The sequence below is a fragment of the Ambystoma mexicanum genome, chromosome 10 (genome assembly GCF_040938575.1).
Source record: "Ambystoma mexicanum isolate Mex_15411 chromosome 10, UKY_AmexF1_1, whole genome shotgun sequence".
Taxonomy (NCBI): Eukaryota; Metazoa; Chordata; class Amphibia; order Caudata; family Ambystomatidae; genus Ambystoma; species Ambystoma mexicanum.
Window position 1 is genome coordinate 88,842,599 of NC_090932.1, and position 15,738 is coordinate 88,858,336.

Genomic DNA, 15,738 nt, shown 5'->3' on the forward strand with positions numbered 1-15,738 from the left:
ATTTTGCTTTATATAACCAAAGATAGCTCTTTTTTATTTGTTTTAATTGTATATGTATGAAATTGTTATTTTGAATATTCTTTGAAAAATCACTTGTACTTAAGTAAACATTTTTTGTAAATATTGGAATATTTGATTTTGTATAATGTGAAGGGTTTTATACCTGATGGAACTGTGTCTGGGATCCTCCTTCTTGTAAGGGGGAACATGTTTTGTCTTAGTTTAGGGTACCAGCTTCAGCCTAATTGGTACTTTCCACTCGCACCTGAAGTTAGTTAACATACAGGGACATATATTATTTGATGGGTAGATATTTAATTTGAAGGTAGTGTGCCCCGTACATTTGTTTTGTTTTGAATATTTTAAAAAGCCACCACAGGGCTGCATATTGTGTGACATGCATTGTCAAGACAGTACAAGGCTGCACATTATATGAGATACTCGATCTGGGTAGTGCAGGGCTGCATATTATGAGATGCTCTATCTGGGTAGTGCAGGGCTGCATATTATGAGATGCTCTATCTGGGTAGTGCAGGGCTGCATATTATGAGATGCTCTATCTGGGTAGTACAGGGCTGCATATTATGAGATGCTCTATCTGGGTAGTACAGGGCTGCATATTATGAGATGCTCTATCTGGGTAGTGCAGGGCTGCATATTATGAGATGCTCTATCTGGGTAGTGCAGGGCTGCATATTATGAGATGCTCTATCTGGGTAGTGCAGGGCTGCATATTATGAGATGCTCTATCTGGGTGGTGCAGGGCTGCATATTATGAGATGCTCTATCTGGGTAGTGCAGAGCTGCATATTATGAGATGCTCTATCTGGGTAGTGCAGGGCTGCATATTATGAGATGCTCTATATGGATGGTGCGGGCTGCATAGTATGAGATGCTCTATCTGGGTAGTGCAGGGCTGCATATTATGAGATGCTCTATCTGGGTAGTGCAGGGCTGCATATTATGAGATGCTCTATCTGGGTAGTGCAGGGCTGCATATTATGAGATGCTCTATCTGGGTAGTGCAGGGCTGCATATTATGAGATGCTCTATATGGATGGTGCGGGCTGCATAGTATGAGATGCTCTATCTGGGTAGTGCAGGGCTGCATATTATGAGATGCTCTATCTGGGTAGTGCAGGGCTGCATATTATGAGATGCTCTATATGGATGGTGCGGGCTGCATAGTATGAGATGCTCTATCTGGGTAGTGCAGGGCTGCATATTATGAGATGCTCTATCTGGGTGGTGCAGGGCTGTGTGTGGGTAGTGCAGGGCTGCCTATTATAGACGATGCTCTATCCGGGTAGTGCTGGTGTGCACATTCTATGACATGCTCCCTCCAAGCTGTGTGGATGGGGCTTTCTATCAAACACTCTCTGCAGGGAGCCCGGGTCGTGCATTACATGACAGGTCATTGTATCGCAGGTCCGCTGCACGTTATATGGACCAGGAAGTGCAGTCTGCATTACGGGACGGTCTTTGGACACTGTCTGGGCAGCTCAGGGTTGCTCCGGGGTGTCTCATTCGCGGAGGGGCGGTTCCTGTCAGTGGTTGCTGTTGTGTGCTGAGGGTGGGGCTGGCTGACTCCTCCGCCCCCTGCAGGAGCTTCTTAAAGACGCCGCTCTCCGCTCTGCTCAGCGAGAGTTCAGCCTGGAGAGGGCTAGCTCTGCCTTACAGCGCAGCGCAGCGCGGCACTGGAGAGGTCTGCGCGGCATAGAACACCGCTGCACTGGGGCTCTGCATCTTGTTGATTTGCACTGGACTGCCCCGCGCTGTTCTTGGAAGCTCTCTGCTGGAGACCCTCCGCTGCACCTGCACCTCCGGCCCTGGAAAGCAGTGCACTGCTCTTAGTGGAAAGCGCTCGGCTGCAAGGCTTTGCACTGCGGAGCTCTGCGCTGGAGGTTACCCGCTCTCTCTAACACTCATCTGCACTTCCTCGCAGCTGGCGCTCTCACACGCGCACCCAGGACTTGCTGGTCCCTTGTCACCCACCCACCCTCGCGCTTACCTGGACCCGCTGAGCCCGCTGCTCGCTCCGATACGAACTTGGAAATACCCACTCGCAGCTAGAACTGGCAACCGACCCTAGCTGGACCTGGTCCTCTCTGGTACTCACTGATAGCCCGACTGCCTGGCACCCAGACCTCGGCCCCTGGACTCCTCGCTGCCTGGAGATGCTGTTCACTCGTTGCTGGGATTGCTGACACTAGTTGCTGGAGCTGCCCCTTCGCATATGGACCCGGCACTCACTCGTATGAGGCTCTTTGGGACGCTCACCCTTTTCTGGAGGTGCTCCCTCACGCTTAGGGGCCCGAGATGGCGGGGAGCTCTCTGTGGATCCCCCACACCCAGAGCCTGAAGTTCGGGAGTGAGGAATCTGAGGGCGCTGAGGCACTCGCCGTGCACTGAGGTAAGCTTCACTCTAGACGCGTTGAGGGCAGGTGTCTGAGTGTGATCATCCAAGTGAGGGCCCGCTTCTGAGCTCACACGGGTGCCCCCTGCGCATAGTCTAGGTCCGGGGGGACCTTCTGTGTCTCCCTGCACCGCTCGGAGTCTCCCCAAATGTATGGCAATAGCGCATTTAGCCCCCCTCCCCACCCTCCAAACACTTCCCCTAGAGCGCTAGAGACTGTGCTCGGTGTGTTCTGGGCACTGGCAGTTCAGTAACTCTGTAGCGATCGGGTGATGAGGAGGTCACAAGGGTGCACATTTTATCCACTAGTGGTGAGGAGCCAACACACTCCTTAAATGCCAAGTGACGTATGGAGTTTCCAGTTACTCCGGTTAATCTCCAGCTCTCCAGCGAAGCCAAAACCACCTGCAGCAAAATGCACCTCCATGTGTCCTGTCAGGTGACCTCAGAGTGTGGCCCCCATGACGCGTGAGCGTGACATGCACCTCCATGTGTCCTGTCGGGTGACCTCAGTGTGTGGCCCCGCGACGCGTGAGAGTGAAATGTCCCCTCCATGTGTCCTGTCGGGTGACCTCAGTGTAAGGAAATGCCCCTCCATGTGTCCTGTCAGGTGACCTCAGTGTGTGGCCCCGCGACGCGTGAGAGTGAAATGCCACTCCACGTGCCCTGTCAGGTGAACTCAGTGTGTGGCCCCGTGACGCGTGAGAGTGAAATGCCCCTCCATGTGTCCTGTCGGGTGACCTCAGTGTGTGGCCCCGCGACGCGTGAGAGTGAAATGCCCCTCCATGTGACCTCAGTGTAAGGAAATGCCTCTCCATGTGTCCCGTCAGGTGAACTCAGTGTGTGGCCCCCATGACGCGTGAGAGTGAAATGCCCCTCCATGTGACCTCAGTGTAAGGAAATGCCCCTCCACGTGCCCTGTCAGGTGAACTCAGTGTAAGGAAATGCCCCTCCACGTGCCCTGTCAGGTGAACTCAGTGTGTGGCCCCGTGACGCGTGAGAGTGAAATGCCCCTCCATGTGACCTCAGTGTAAGGAAATGCCCCTCCACGTGCCCTGTCAGGTGAACTCAGTGTGTGGCCCCATGACGCGTGAGAGTGAAATGCCCCTCCATGTGTCCTGTCAGGTGAACTCAGTGTGTGGCCCTGTGACGCGTGAGAGTGAAATGCCCCTCCACGTGCCCTGTTAGGTGAACTCAGTGTGTGGCCCTGTGACGTGTGAGAGTGAAATGCCCCTCCATGTGCCCTGTCAGGTGACCTCAGTGTAAGACCCCGCGACGCGTGAGAGTGAAATACCCCTCCACGTGCCCTGTCAGGTGAACTCAGTGTGTGGCCCCGTGACGCGTGAGAGTGAAATACCCCTCCATGTGTCCTGTCAGGTGACCTCAGTGTGAGAGTGAAATGTCCCCTCCATGTGTCCTGTCAGGTGACCTCAGTGTGAGAGTGAAATGTCCCCTCCATGTGTCCTGTCAGGTGACCTCAGTGTGAGAGTGAAATGTCCTCTCCATGTGTCCTGTCAGGTGACCTCAGTGTGAGAGTGAAATGTCCCCTCCATGTGTCCTGTCGGGTGACCTCAGTGTGTGGCCCTGTGACGTGTGAGAGTGAAACGTCCCTCCATGTGTCCTGTCGGGTGACCTCAGTGTGTGGCCCTGTGACGTGTGAGAGTGAAACGTCCCTCCATGTGTCCTGTCAGGTGACCTCAGTGTGTGGCCCTGTGACGTGTGAGAGTGAAATGTCCCCTCCATGTGTCCTGTCAGGTGACCTCAGTGTGAGAGTGAAATGTCCCCTCCATGTGTCCTGTCGGGTGACCTCAGTGTGTGGCCCTGTGACGTGTGAGAGTGAAACGTCCCTCCATGTGTCCTGTCAGGTGACCTCAGTGTGTGGCCCTGTGACGTGTGAGAGTGAAATGTCCCCTCCATGTGTCCTGTCAGGTGACCTCAGTGTGAGAGTGAAATGTCCCCTCCATGTGTCCTGTCGGGTGACCTCAGTGTGTGGCCCTGTGACGTGTGAGAGTGAAATGTCCCCTCCATGTGTCCTGTCAGGTGACCTCAGTGTGAGAGTGAAATGTCCCCTCCATGTGTCCTGTCGGGTGACCTCAGTGTGTGGCCCTGTGACGTGTGAGAGTGAAACGTCCCTCCATGTGTCCTGTCGGGTGACCTCAGTGTGTGGCCCTGTGACGTGTGATGTCCTGTCAGGTGATGAATGTGCGCCATGGTTGGGTGCCAGCCGGGTGGAGAGTGTCCCTTGCACGGGGACCCAAACACTCTAAGGAGGTTCGCTGTGTAATCAGCGTCTCCCTGCTCTTTCTTTCCCACAAGCCTCCCAGCCTAGAAGAAGGGGAGAAGAACAACGAAAGAAAGTGTCCCGTGTCCACAACAAGTCGTGGGACAAGGAATGCGGCACAGGCCAGAGGGGGTAACCTCAGGACCTGGTGCCCAAAAGTACAATATTATTACAATATGTGATATATCCATATCTGTATTAATAAAAACCTACGGCCTTTTATTGCCAAAACTTGACCAAATTGTTGTCATGTAAAATTTCATGGGAAGGGCAAATGCCGTTAGATATGACGACATGACACACACCCCAACACAACAAAGGTAGGTCTGCTGCATATGGGTCCAACAGTTACCTTACAGGCGCATTTTTCTCCGATCTGAATTCATTTAATTTCCAGTGCGCGTTTGTCTCTGCAGCGGAATGGCTACGATGTGCGTTTTTGGTGAATAGAAAAGCCGCGCCCCTTTTTTCTGTACAATCCCCCACAGCTGAAGCAAGTCTCCCTCGCGGTCTTAATGCACATTGCTAGTGAATAAACTCCTATGGGTGTAATCTCCTGTGATTCACGTCCCGCCCAACACGCTCTAATAGCGCCGAATGAAAATGCATGCGTTCCAGGGAGCTATAACTTGGATGGGTAACAGTGGGAGGAGTCAATACATCACCTGTAAAGATTTCTTAAATGCTGTACAATTTAAACAAGCGCATAATGCGGCTAAATAAAAACACCAAGACACTAGTGTGGTTATGGAACAAATGAAGGCCGTGGGCTTTATTCTTGACAACATATTAGGAGAAACCACTCGTACTGTGCTTGTGGGCATCTCGTGATCTGGAAGAGTAGCTCCTCTTTTCGCCAGCCCATCTCCAGGCTTCCAAGAGCTGGTCCTCATTTTCTCTGGTGATTTCTCAGATGGTGGTGAGCTCTGTTTAGAGGTGCAGCACCACCTGTCTCTGCTGGGACCTTGAACATGTTCCTTCGTAAACACCGTCCTCCCTGCGGTGTGCAAATGCGCCCCATCTTGGTGAAAAGGGCCCGGGTTGCTCGGTGTTCATTACCCGTGCACCCTCCGCAACATGCGCAGGGAGCCATGTGTGAACCCCCTTCTGCCTGTGGTTCTCTGTGATGACCTGGAGGGGGTGTGGGGGGGGGGGCGCTACGACAGGCTCTGCGTTCGGTGCCTGAACCTGCATTCGCTACCCCACTTGCAGAACCCCTTAGCGAAGTACCAACACGTGTCTGTTCCCCATCCCCGAAAACGCGGGTGCCTGTTCCGCCGCCGCTTGCTGGCGCCGTATGTGCGGGCATTATTGCTCTCATCTCTCCCAGAGTTAACTGGCGTGGCATGCTGCCCGTGTTCCAATAAATTCCAGATGTACAGACCGTCATCCTGCTCTTCCCACCCTAACTCGGGGTCCAATTGCATCTTCATCCTAAAATCTAGATCATAACGACGCCACGCCTCTCCTCCAAAAGTGTAGTACAGCTCGAGGATCCTGTTCTGGTGGGCTATTAATGCCGCGCCTTCCTCCGGGGACTTCTCCAACACTATCGTCGCCAAAATGTTAAAGGCCCGCAACCAATTAGGAAAGCTCCTCTCCACTGAGGGTTCCGTGGAGTCATCGCTGTCATCTCCCCTGGTTCCGCCAGAGCCCCATTTCCCACATTCCAGCAAAGAAAAGATGTCAATACACTGCCTACTCCAGATCACATTCTTAGCTTTGTCCCCTATGCCCCACGCTAGTGGGAGCTGGAACTTCCTGTGCACCCTTTTACCAACTGAGTAGCTTGCATATTGTGCCCCAAAGCTTCCTTGCATTCCCTCGCTGGTACTTTTGACTGGTTCTACCCTCAGTGTTTCCTCCTTCTTTGCCCAGGGCTCTGCATGCTGCTTCTCCTCTTCCTCGCTACTGGGTTTTGGCTCCTGGCTGGACTCTTCTTTCGACTCAGAAGAGCTTTCGGCGTCAGTACTTTCATCAGAAGAGCTTTCGGCGTCAGTACTTTCATCAGATGAGCTTTCGACGTCAGTACTTTCATCGGCGTCAGTACTTTCATCAGAAGAACTTTCGGTGTCAATACTTGCATCAGAAGAGCTTTCGGCGTCAGTACTTTCATCAGATGAGCTTTCGGCGTCAGTACCTGCATTGTCTGTATCGCAGCTCTCCCTCTTGGCTGCCTTCTCGGCCTCAGCTCCCGAATCCTCTCTTTCACCTCTCCCCATGCCGCCCTGCCTCTCGCAGCAGTCTCATCACCCACTCTGCTATAATTGCATTCCTTTCGGACTTGACCGAATTTGACATCGTAGCGTCCGATGCAAAGCCCACAGCGCCTTGGATCTGGCGGGCTACTGGGATAGGCGCTCTGAAACTCCACACTGTACTCCCGCAGCTGTCCTGCCGCCGTCCGGGACACGGACACCTCCAAAGGGCTGTGTGGCCTCGTCCAGATGATCACTTGTCCGCTTCAGAAATCCCACTGGACAGAGCCACGGGCTGATTTTCCGGTCCCCTCTAAATTGTTGCGTCGCGGATAGACCACCGTACACGGTTCCACGGAGGGCACAGGTGACCAGATGCGCTGCTGCAGCGGGATTGCGCGCTTTGGGTAGTGGAAACACCGGCGAGTCCACGTGCTGGGCGTTAATGATCCCTTAGAGCCCGGCGAGCTTTACGCAGTCAGATGCAGAGCTCTCCGCTGGCGGAGCGTTGGAGTCCTGGCACCGGGCGTTTCTGGGGACAGGGCAGCGCCGCTCTCCGCTTCCGTTCGCCGTTTCGATCTGGGCCGGTCAGGATGTCGCCCCGCGGCCTTCTCTCGCAATCAGGAAGAGCGTCTTCACAGCATCGGACTCCGTGCGGAGACTAGAACAGTCACTGGCGGGCCCAACGTTTGGCCTCCTTTTATTCCCAAAATATTGCCCGAGGCACCGTTCACGGGCGCTGGGGGTCCCTACGATCTAGCCCCTTCACCGTCCCTCTGGCGTCTCGCTGTCTATCTGTGCCCTCTCCATTGACTGTCTTCGGCCTTTCAAGCGTGTAGGTGCTACCAGTTTCAATGGCCCCCGTGCTGTGCCAGCTAAGTGCCCACTGCAGCCCCCCATCCATTTCCTGCCTCTCCTGTTACGCTTCCCCGTGTGCATTTGCGAGGGGGCTGGCCGGGATATGGGGTGGATGGCGAGCCTGCGGCCATTCCGGGCTCAAAGACAGTCTTACCTAGATTTGGACGTTGTTGTAAAAAAAATACACAATGCACAAAGTGCACAAATGAAAGACCAACGACGTATTTATTACATACATCCAAATGCTGACCGGTGTGTCAGTGCCCTTAATTGAGGCAGATGCGGGGGGAGAAGAATGAGCAGGCGGGACTCTGCACAAGATCACACAATGGGCTCGAGCGTAGAGCTGGGTTTAAAACGCGGGTCACTTGCGTGAGCGCCAGCTTCCTAAGCCTGGACCGCCTATGCTCCATCGAGAGAGGAGCCGGGCGCTACATACCTTTTTGGAATTGTAAGCGGTTGAATTCCCGGGGGCACAGTGCCAGGCGCTCTAGGGCAGGGCACGGGAGCTGCACTTGCATAATAACACCCAGGACTGATGTCTCGGGAAGACCTGTGCACCTGTCGCAAGTGTATGCCCGATCAATGTGGATTAATTAGTGACCGGCCAATCGATGCCGGACGCTGTGTTTTCTTCACAGCCGAGTTTCCTTCAAAAGGATGTGAGGTGCTTCTTGATGCAGGCAAGTGGGTGGGGGTGACATCATCGCCCCGGTCCCCACAGCCGGGAAGGGATGCAATAATCTTGACCATTTTATATAAAGCATGGCACACACTGAATTGTGAGTGTTTGGAGAACAGGTGTTATCACTCCCTGGCTCCAGGCGGCTTACTCTATGGACGTCAGAAACATGAAAGGCTGAGTTGGTCCTGCCAGGACTCAAGTCAGCTGCCAACGACTTGCACTTAGATGGCTGCAGGAGGTGCATAAGGCAACTGAGCTAACGTGCGAAAGGGGAGGAAAGACAGCACCAGGAAAAGAGGTGAGTTATTCCAACCTTCCACAGAACTTCCAAGCAAACTGAACTGTGATTTGGCCAACATGTCTCCTCTACCCAGTGGCAGAGCGCAAATGCACAAGGCGCCTTTCCTACAGGCAAAGGGACACATTGCTGCAGCTGACGCTCAACAGACTGAGCTATCCCATGATTACAAGGGATACACTACAAACAAACAAAAACATGTTCCGCAGAAATGGGTGAGCCAACTCAGCTGTACTGATCGGGATGAAAGGCTGAGCCAGTTGTGTTATATTTCAAACCCATTGCCTGCAGCCTCCAAGCAAAAACTCTGTAGCAAGCGCACAACCCGCTAGGCTAATTTACAGGCTTGGGTTGCCAGCTGGCTGGAGACAGAAGAAAAGCATACGCCGTGGCAAAGAGCGAGGGAAGAAGTGGAAGTGAGTGAGAAGGTGAGTGGGTGTAGTATGGGTGTGTGAGGAGACGTGCACCACGCAAATCCACACACTGAATCTCCTTTTTGGCGGGTGCATTTTTGCGACTATATGGCCACCTTATAGGATGGTGATTTTGGGAGGTGAATATTCACAAACCAAGGCGCGTAAGAAATGCAACCAGAGACCGAGCTGAGCACCTCATTTAACAATACACCTTTTATATAGCGCTTAAAAAACGTTACCTTGGCTTCAAGCACTGCAATAAAAGAAACCACCACACACTAACACAATGGCCCTCATGTTATCAAAATATGAAGCATAACGGCCCGAGTCAGCTAATCCAGGGTTCAAACTATTGCTTTGCATGTGTACGGCACACACTTGATCTGACACCTAACCGACTGAGCTATCTTGCTTCTCTCTAGTGGCTTGACGACTTTTCGACTCTGTTTACACAGATGATAATGTGGAATTATGAGGGGGAACACATGTGTGCACACCTGTGTTGGAGCACATACGGTGTGCATGGGTTAATGCGCGTGTGTATGTGCACGCAAGCTGGATGCAAGCTGGATGGTTTTGCAAAACTGTGTGAATTGATGACTGGCAAGTCTTCGGTTGACCACTGTATGTTGCAATCTGTATGTAAGATAACGTGTGCATGTATGTGGGGACGTTTGAAGATGTCAGGACATTTGACTTCATACATGTACCAGGTGGCATCCATGTGTGCCTGCATTCAACGTGCAAGCCGAGTGAACTGTGTGCCCATTTATGTAAGTCAGTGTGGACTGTGCACATCTGTGCGTGCTTGGGTGCATAGATGTAGCTGCAAACGTCTTTCAATGCTCACAATGTGAAGGACGTGGAATCCGGGACTGTGCACAGCCGCTAGTGTGTATACTGCACACAACATTTCAAAAAAGGTAGCAGGCACTCCTCTCCAGAAAGAACATGGCATGATAACCTGTTCTGAGATGAGAGTTTGCAGCACACGCTTTCTGCTCACTGTACCTTTCACAGATGGGAAATATCCATTTGCATATCAGTCTTTGTCCCGCCCACATGGGCAGCCCAGCATCCAATGCTATGGCAATTCCTCTCTGAACAAGAGTACCAACAGCAGCCCCATACACGTGTTTCAGCCTTGTTGGGCCTCATCAGTGAGGTGAAGCTTTGTCTCTCTGAGCACAGTGAGCAGAGAGTCCACGTCTGTTTGCCCCCAGGTAACTCATGGTGATCAACCCCAAGTTCCTTTCAAATATTACAAAAAAGGTAGCAGGCACTCCTCTCTAAAAAGAACATGGTATGATAACCTGTTCTGAGATGAGAGTTTGCAGCACACGCTTTTTGCTCACTCTGCCTTTTTAAATGGGAAATACCCATTTGCATATCAGTCTTTGTCCCGTCCTATGGCAGTCCAGCACCGAAATGCTATGGCAATTCCTCTCTGAACAAGAGTACCAAAAGCAACCCCATACACGTGTTTCAGCCTTGTTCGGCCTCATCAGTGAGGTGAAGCTTTGTCTCTCTAAGCACAGTGAGCAGGGAGTCCATGTCTGGTTACCCCCAGGTAACTCAAAACATTTCAAGGAACTTGGGGTTGGTCACCCTGAGTTACCTGGGGGCAACCAGACATGGACTCCCTGCTCTCTGTGCTCAGAGAGGCACAGCTTCACCTCACTGATGAGGCCCAACAAGGCTGAAACACGTGTATGGGGTTGCTTTTGGTACTCTTGTTCAGAGAGGAATTGCCATAGCATTTTGGTGCTGGACTGCCCATGTGGGCGGGACAAAGACTGATATGCAAATGGATATTTCCCATCTGTGAAAGGTACAGTGAGCAAAAAGCATGTGCTGCAAACTCTCATCTCAGAACAGGTTATCATGCCATGTTCTTTCTAGAGAGGAGCGCCTGCTACCTGTTTTGAAAAAAAATTCAAGGAACTTGGGGTTGGTCACCCAGAGATACCTGGGGCAACCAGACATGGACTCCCAGCTCACTGTGCTCAGAGAGGCACAGCTTCACCTCACTGATGAGGCCCAACAAGGCTGAAATACGTGTCTGGGGTTGCTGTTGGTACTCTTGTTCAGAGAGGAATTGCCATAGCATTTCGGTGCTGGACTGCCCATGTGGGTGGGAAAAAGACTGATATGCAAATGGATATTTCCCATCTGTGAAAGGTACAGTGAGCAAAAAGCGTGTGCTGCAAACTCTCATCTCAGAACAGGTTATCATGCCATGTTCTTTCTAGAGAGGTGCGCCTGCTACCTTTTTTGAAAAAGAATTGCTGCACACAATACAGTGTGTATATGGATATGCGTCACGGGCGTAGCCAGACTCAACATTTTGGGGGGGCAGAATGGGAATTTTGAAAGCTGGGAGTGAGGTGGGTCCTTATCTCCATGTCCCTCTTCCTTGGGGTGACCAGATACAAAAATAAATAAGTGACAGTCCATAGACATAGAGATAAACACAAATAAAACTGTTGTCCTACTTCTATGTTGCTGGCCTATTGTGGGAGGGGAGTGGGGGGGTGCTCACAGGCGCACTTCTCTCATTGGAGGAGAACGGCCGGAGAGGGCAAGGGGGAGGAAATGGGGGCGTGAAAAGCATTCACTCCCCCATACACACGCAGGAAGAGTCACGCCGGGCCTGATGTTGGGATTTCCAAATCGGGTCCTGACAAAAACCAGGACTGTCGCCACCCACACTTCCAATCCCGGGACGGGGTTTATAAAATTAAAAAACTCCCTGGACGGGGGACGACTTCCCAGGACTGTCCCAGGAAAACCAGGACGTCTGGTCACCCTATTCTTCCTCCTCCCAGTACTTACCTTTGAGACCCGCCTCCTTTTCAGGTTCCCTTCTTCCAAGCTTTCTTTTCATAAGCCCCGCCCTTCCTGGGAGGAATAATCTGTCTACTACCTAGCGCTGGCCCTCTCTACGGTCCCAGATCCGGCATCAGATGTCTACCTGATCTCGGGACCCGGCCTGTATGATAATCAAGGCCGCACCCCCACCCCAGGTCACCAAGACGTCTTTACCAGTCGGCAAACCTGGGGGCTCGGTGATCTAATGTGCTCTGTGGAAGCGCACACAAAGCAGATTACAATATGGAGCCCGAGTTTCACGTGTAGCCCCCAGCTTCGCCTAGGGTCCAGGTTAGCAAAGGCAAGCTAGGGGCTCAGTCATCAGAGTGCCCTTTCCTTGAAATGGATTCTGGTATTTGTAGTCTCTCAAGATGGGGGCGTTGTCACAATTGTAGACGTTTTGCTTAACATATTTCTACGTTTATAAGAGATGGCTCTAAAAGTACACAGACTATAGTAAAGTACGCACACAAACATATAAATACTTATATGTGTACATTTGTGTGTGTACCTTAGTATGGTTTGTGTACTTTCAAGCCATCTTTCATAAAGCAGATCATTTTTGAAAGCCATACAGCAGGGTGAGGAGGGGAGATGATGAGGGCAAATGAGTCACAATATTTGCCCAGGATGTCATGTGGCAAGAGTTCTTTCAATCCTGGTGACTGCACCTCATCAGCTGATGGGACCCCAAAGCGATTTTACAGTAGCAATGATAATATCATTTTGAGTTCACCACTGCCATGGGAGTGATTTAAACCTCGCTCACACCGAGACGTAGTTCACGACCAGCTCTGTCACAAGGTTTGACACTCTCCTCCCTGACGGCTACAAGATCCTCTCAGAGCCCAGAACCAACCGGCCCAGAGGTGGAGTGGCTCTGATCTTTCCTGAGTGGATCCCTGCTTCCGTTATCCCAATGCAGGCCTACTCTACCGTTGAATGTCTTGTCTGCAGGCTCTCTATCTCTCCTGGCCTCTCTCTGACTGTGGCCACTACCTACAGGCTGCCTGGCCAGGTCACACTTCCTCTCGGAATGGGCGCACCTCCTTTCTTCTCTTCTTGTATCTTCCTCTCGACTTCTCCTGCTCGGAGATTTCAGCATCCACCTGGATGCCTCTGACCCCTCCTCCGGGCTCTTCCACAACCTTTGCGACTCTCTCTCCCTTTCCATTCTACCCTCTGGTCCGACACACTCTGCCAGGCACACCTTGGATGTTCTCATCTCCTCAGACACTCCCCTCTCTAACCCTCTCCCCATTCCTCTCTCTTGGACTGACTACTTTCTGCTCTCCTATTACCTGAAACTCTCTGCCCCTCAGGAAAAACCCACCCCAGCCCTGCCACATTCCTTCTCGGTCATTCGGCCCATGAAGCAAGTGACAGTTGCCACCTTTGCCTCCACTTTTTCTGCTCCTCCTTCTCCTGCTGCTGACTCCCACTCTGACACAGCCCTCACGAACCTGCATTTTTCTATCTCCAACACTCTGGACATCCTTGCCCCTGTCATGAGGATCCACCTGAAGCCTACCTCCAAGTGTATTTCTTGGTATGACTCTGGCTTGGCCGCCCTGAACTTAAGTGCAGGATAGCTGAGCTGAAGTGGAGGACATCAGGCGCTTCCTCTGACAAACTGGCCTGCTGCCTGCTCCAAAGGCAATACAGACTCTCTGTCTTCTCCAAGAACAGAGTCCATATTCAAGCCCACATCTCTGAGGCCTCTAACAACACATACAAACTCTTTAAAATCTGCAGGGAGCTGGCGAATCCTACTGCAGTCTCCCCCTCTCCTATTCCCTCCCAGGCCCTCTGCTCGGCCCTCACCTCTCATTTCACCACTAAAACTCATGACATCCTGTCCTCGCTCTCCTCTTTCTCCCTCTCTCCCTCTACCTCTCACAGGCTTCCTTTGGCCACCTCTCCCCCTCCTCTCCTTCCTTCCCCCTCTCTCTGGTAACACCTGATGATGTTTCTACACAAGTCCGATCTATGAAAGTGTCTTCCAAGCACAAGCTCCCCTGCTTCTCCAGAACTATCAAGCACCACATTGCTTCCCTCGCTCCAACCTTGGCCGATTTCTGTAATCACTCTTTCACCACTGGATCTTTCCCCTCTCTCCTCAAGCACTCCCTTGTGCACACCCTTCTAAAAAAGCTTTCTGCCAATCCTTCCTGCCCAGCAAACTATCGCCTGATCTCCATCACTCCTTTCCAGGGCAAGCTCCTGGAAAAGCCGACCGTCTCCCAGCTAACCTTCACATTGAATCTGTTGGTTGTTTACATGACCATCAATCTGGCTTCAGGGCAGCCAGAGGCACAGAAACTGCTCTTCTAAACCCCTCTGATGATCTGCCCTCTAACCTTGACTTCAGCTCTCCCGCTGTCCTCCTCCTCCTAGACCTCTCCTCTGCCTTTGGTACGGTCAATCACGCCATCCTGATTAATCGTCTCTGTGAGAACCTGGGCATCACGGATCAGGCTCCGGTGTGGCTGACCTCCTTCCTCTTGGACCGACCCTCCCATATCCAACTTGGGTCCTTTCTCTCCACCACATCTCTCTCCACTTGTGGTGTCCCTGAAGGCTCTATCCTCTCACCCTGGCTCTTCAATGTCTACTTGGCCCCTTTGGCCCACCTGATTTCCAATTCTCCTCCAACTTCCATTGTTATGCAGATGACACATTTCTCTCTTTCAGGCTTCCCTCAGCCTCCTCTCTTTCCTCACTAATTTCTGACTCTCTAGCCGTGATTCAGAAATGGTGCATCTCCAATGACCTCTGCCACAATGCCAGTAAGACTGAGATCCTGCTCATTGGGACTCCCGCTTTCCTGCTCGCACTTTGGCCGCCGTACTTCAGAGGCAAAAATTCTTGGGGTAAGCTCCGATTCCACTCTCTCCTTCTTTCCTCACATAATGGACCTTATCAAGAAGGCCCACTTCCAGCTGCACCTCCTCAGAGGTATTCTACCCTTGCTTACTTTCCCCCAGAAGCTCACTGTTTCCAGAGCCCTGGAGCTCTGATAGTCTTCTAGACAGTGTTACGGAACCGGGCGAGTGCGGGCTAAAATGCATCCAAAAGCAACCATCAGTAGGTGGATCAGAACCACCTTTCTTCTCCAGCATTGGATCTTTCATGGATTCACATGCTTAGAATATTCCCCGTCGTCAGACTGGGAACCCTCGGTACACTTATAAAGCCTTTTTCCATGGGAAAACTTTTTGACACTTTTGTGTCCTATCCACGTCGTTTTTGGGCGCTCCCGCATGCCCCAATAGGACGTGGTGGTATAAATGGCCCGCCCCGAAGTAGTGGGATCACCTCGCGTCATCTACTATTTTGTCATGGTTGTTCGTTGTGGTTTTTTCCTGATGTCTGGAAAAGCACTGTTCCGCCCGTGCGCTACATGCGGGCTGAAGAAAGTGTATGAGGGGGATGGACATATGGACTGCATATATTGTCTACACCCTCACCACTCGGCAGACAAGTGCGACATATGTAAGGGCTTCTCCCAAAAGACTCTTAAAGACCGGAGTCAGCGGTTGGTGGCCTGGTTGAGCGATGGAGCGGGTGCGTACCCGCCTTCGGAGGTAGGCTCCACGCGCAGCGTGGCCTCGGCTTCAATATCCGCAGGGGCCCCCCGCCGTTCGGCATCGGCTGAACCCCCGGTGAAGAAACCACGCCCTGCGGAGAAGGGGTCTTCAGGAAATCATTCCGC

The 15,738-nt window shown here is 52.1% G+C and overlaps 1 protein-coding gene across 2 annotated transcripts in view; it reads left to right on the forward strand.

Annotated features, from left to right (window-relative positions):
- Positions 1-1,645: 1,645 nt before the first annotated feature.
- Positions 1,646-15,738, forward strand: part of NMUR1 (neuromedin U receptor 1) — a 545,957-nt gene continuing 531,864 nt past the window's right edge. For both annotated transcript variants that reach the window (XM_069617555.1, XM_069617556.1), the window contains exon 1: positions 1,646-2,413. The gene's annotated coding sequence lies outside the window, so the exon portion shown is untranslated. The remainder of the gene's footprint in view (positions 2,414-15,738) is intronic.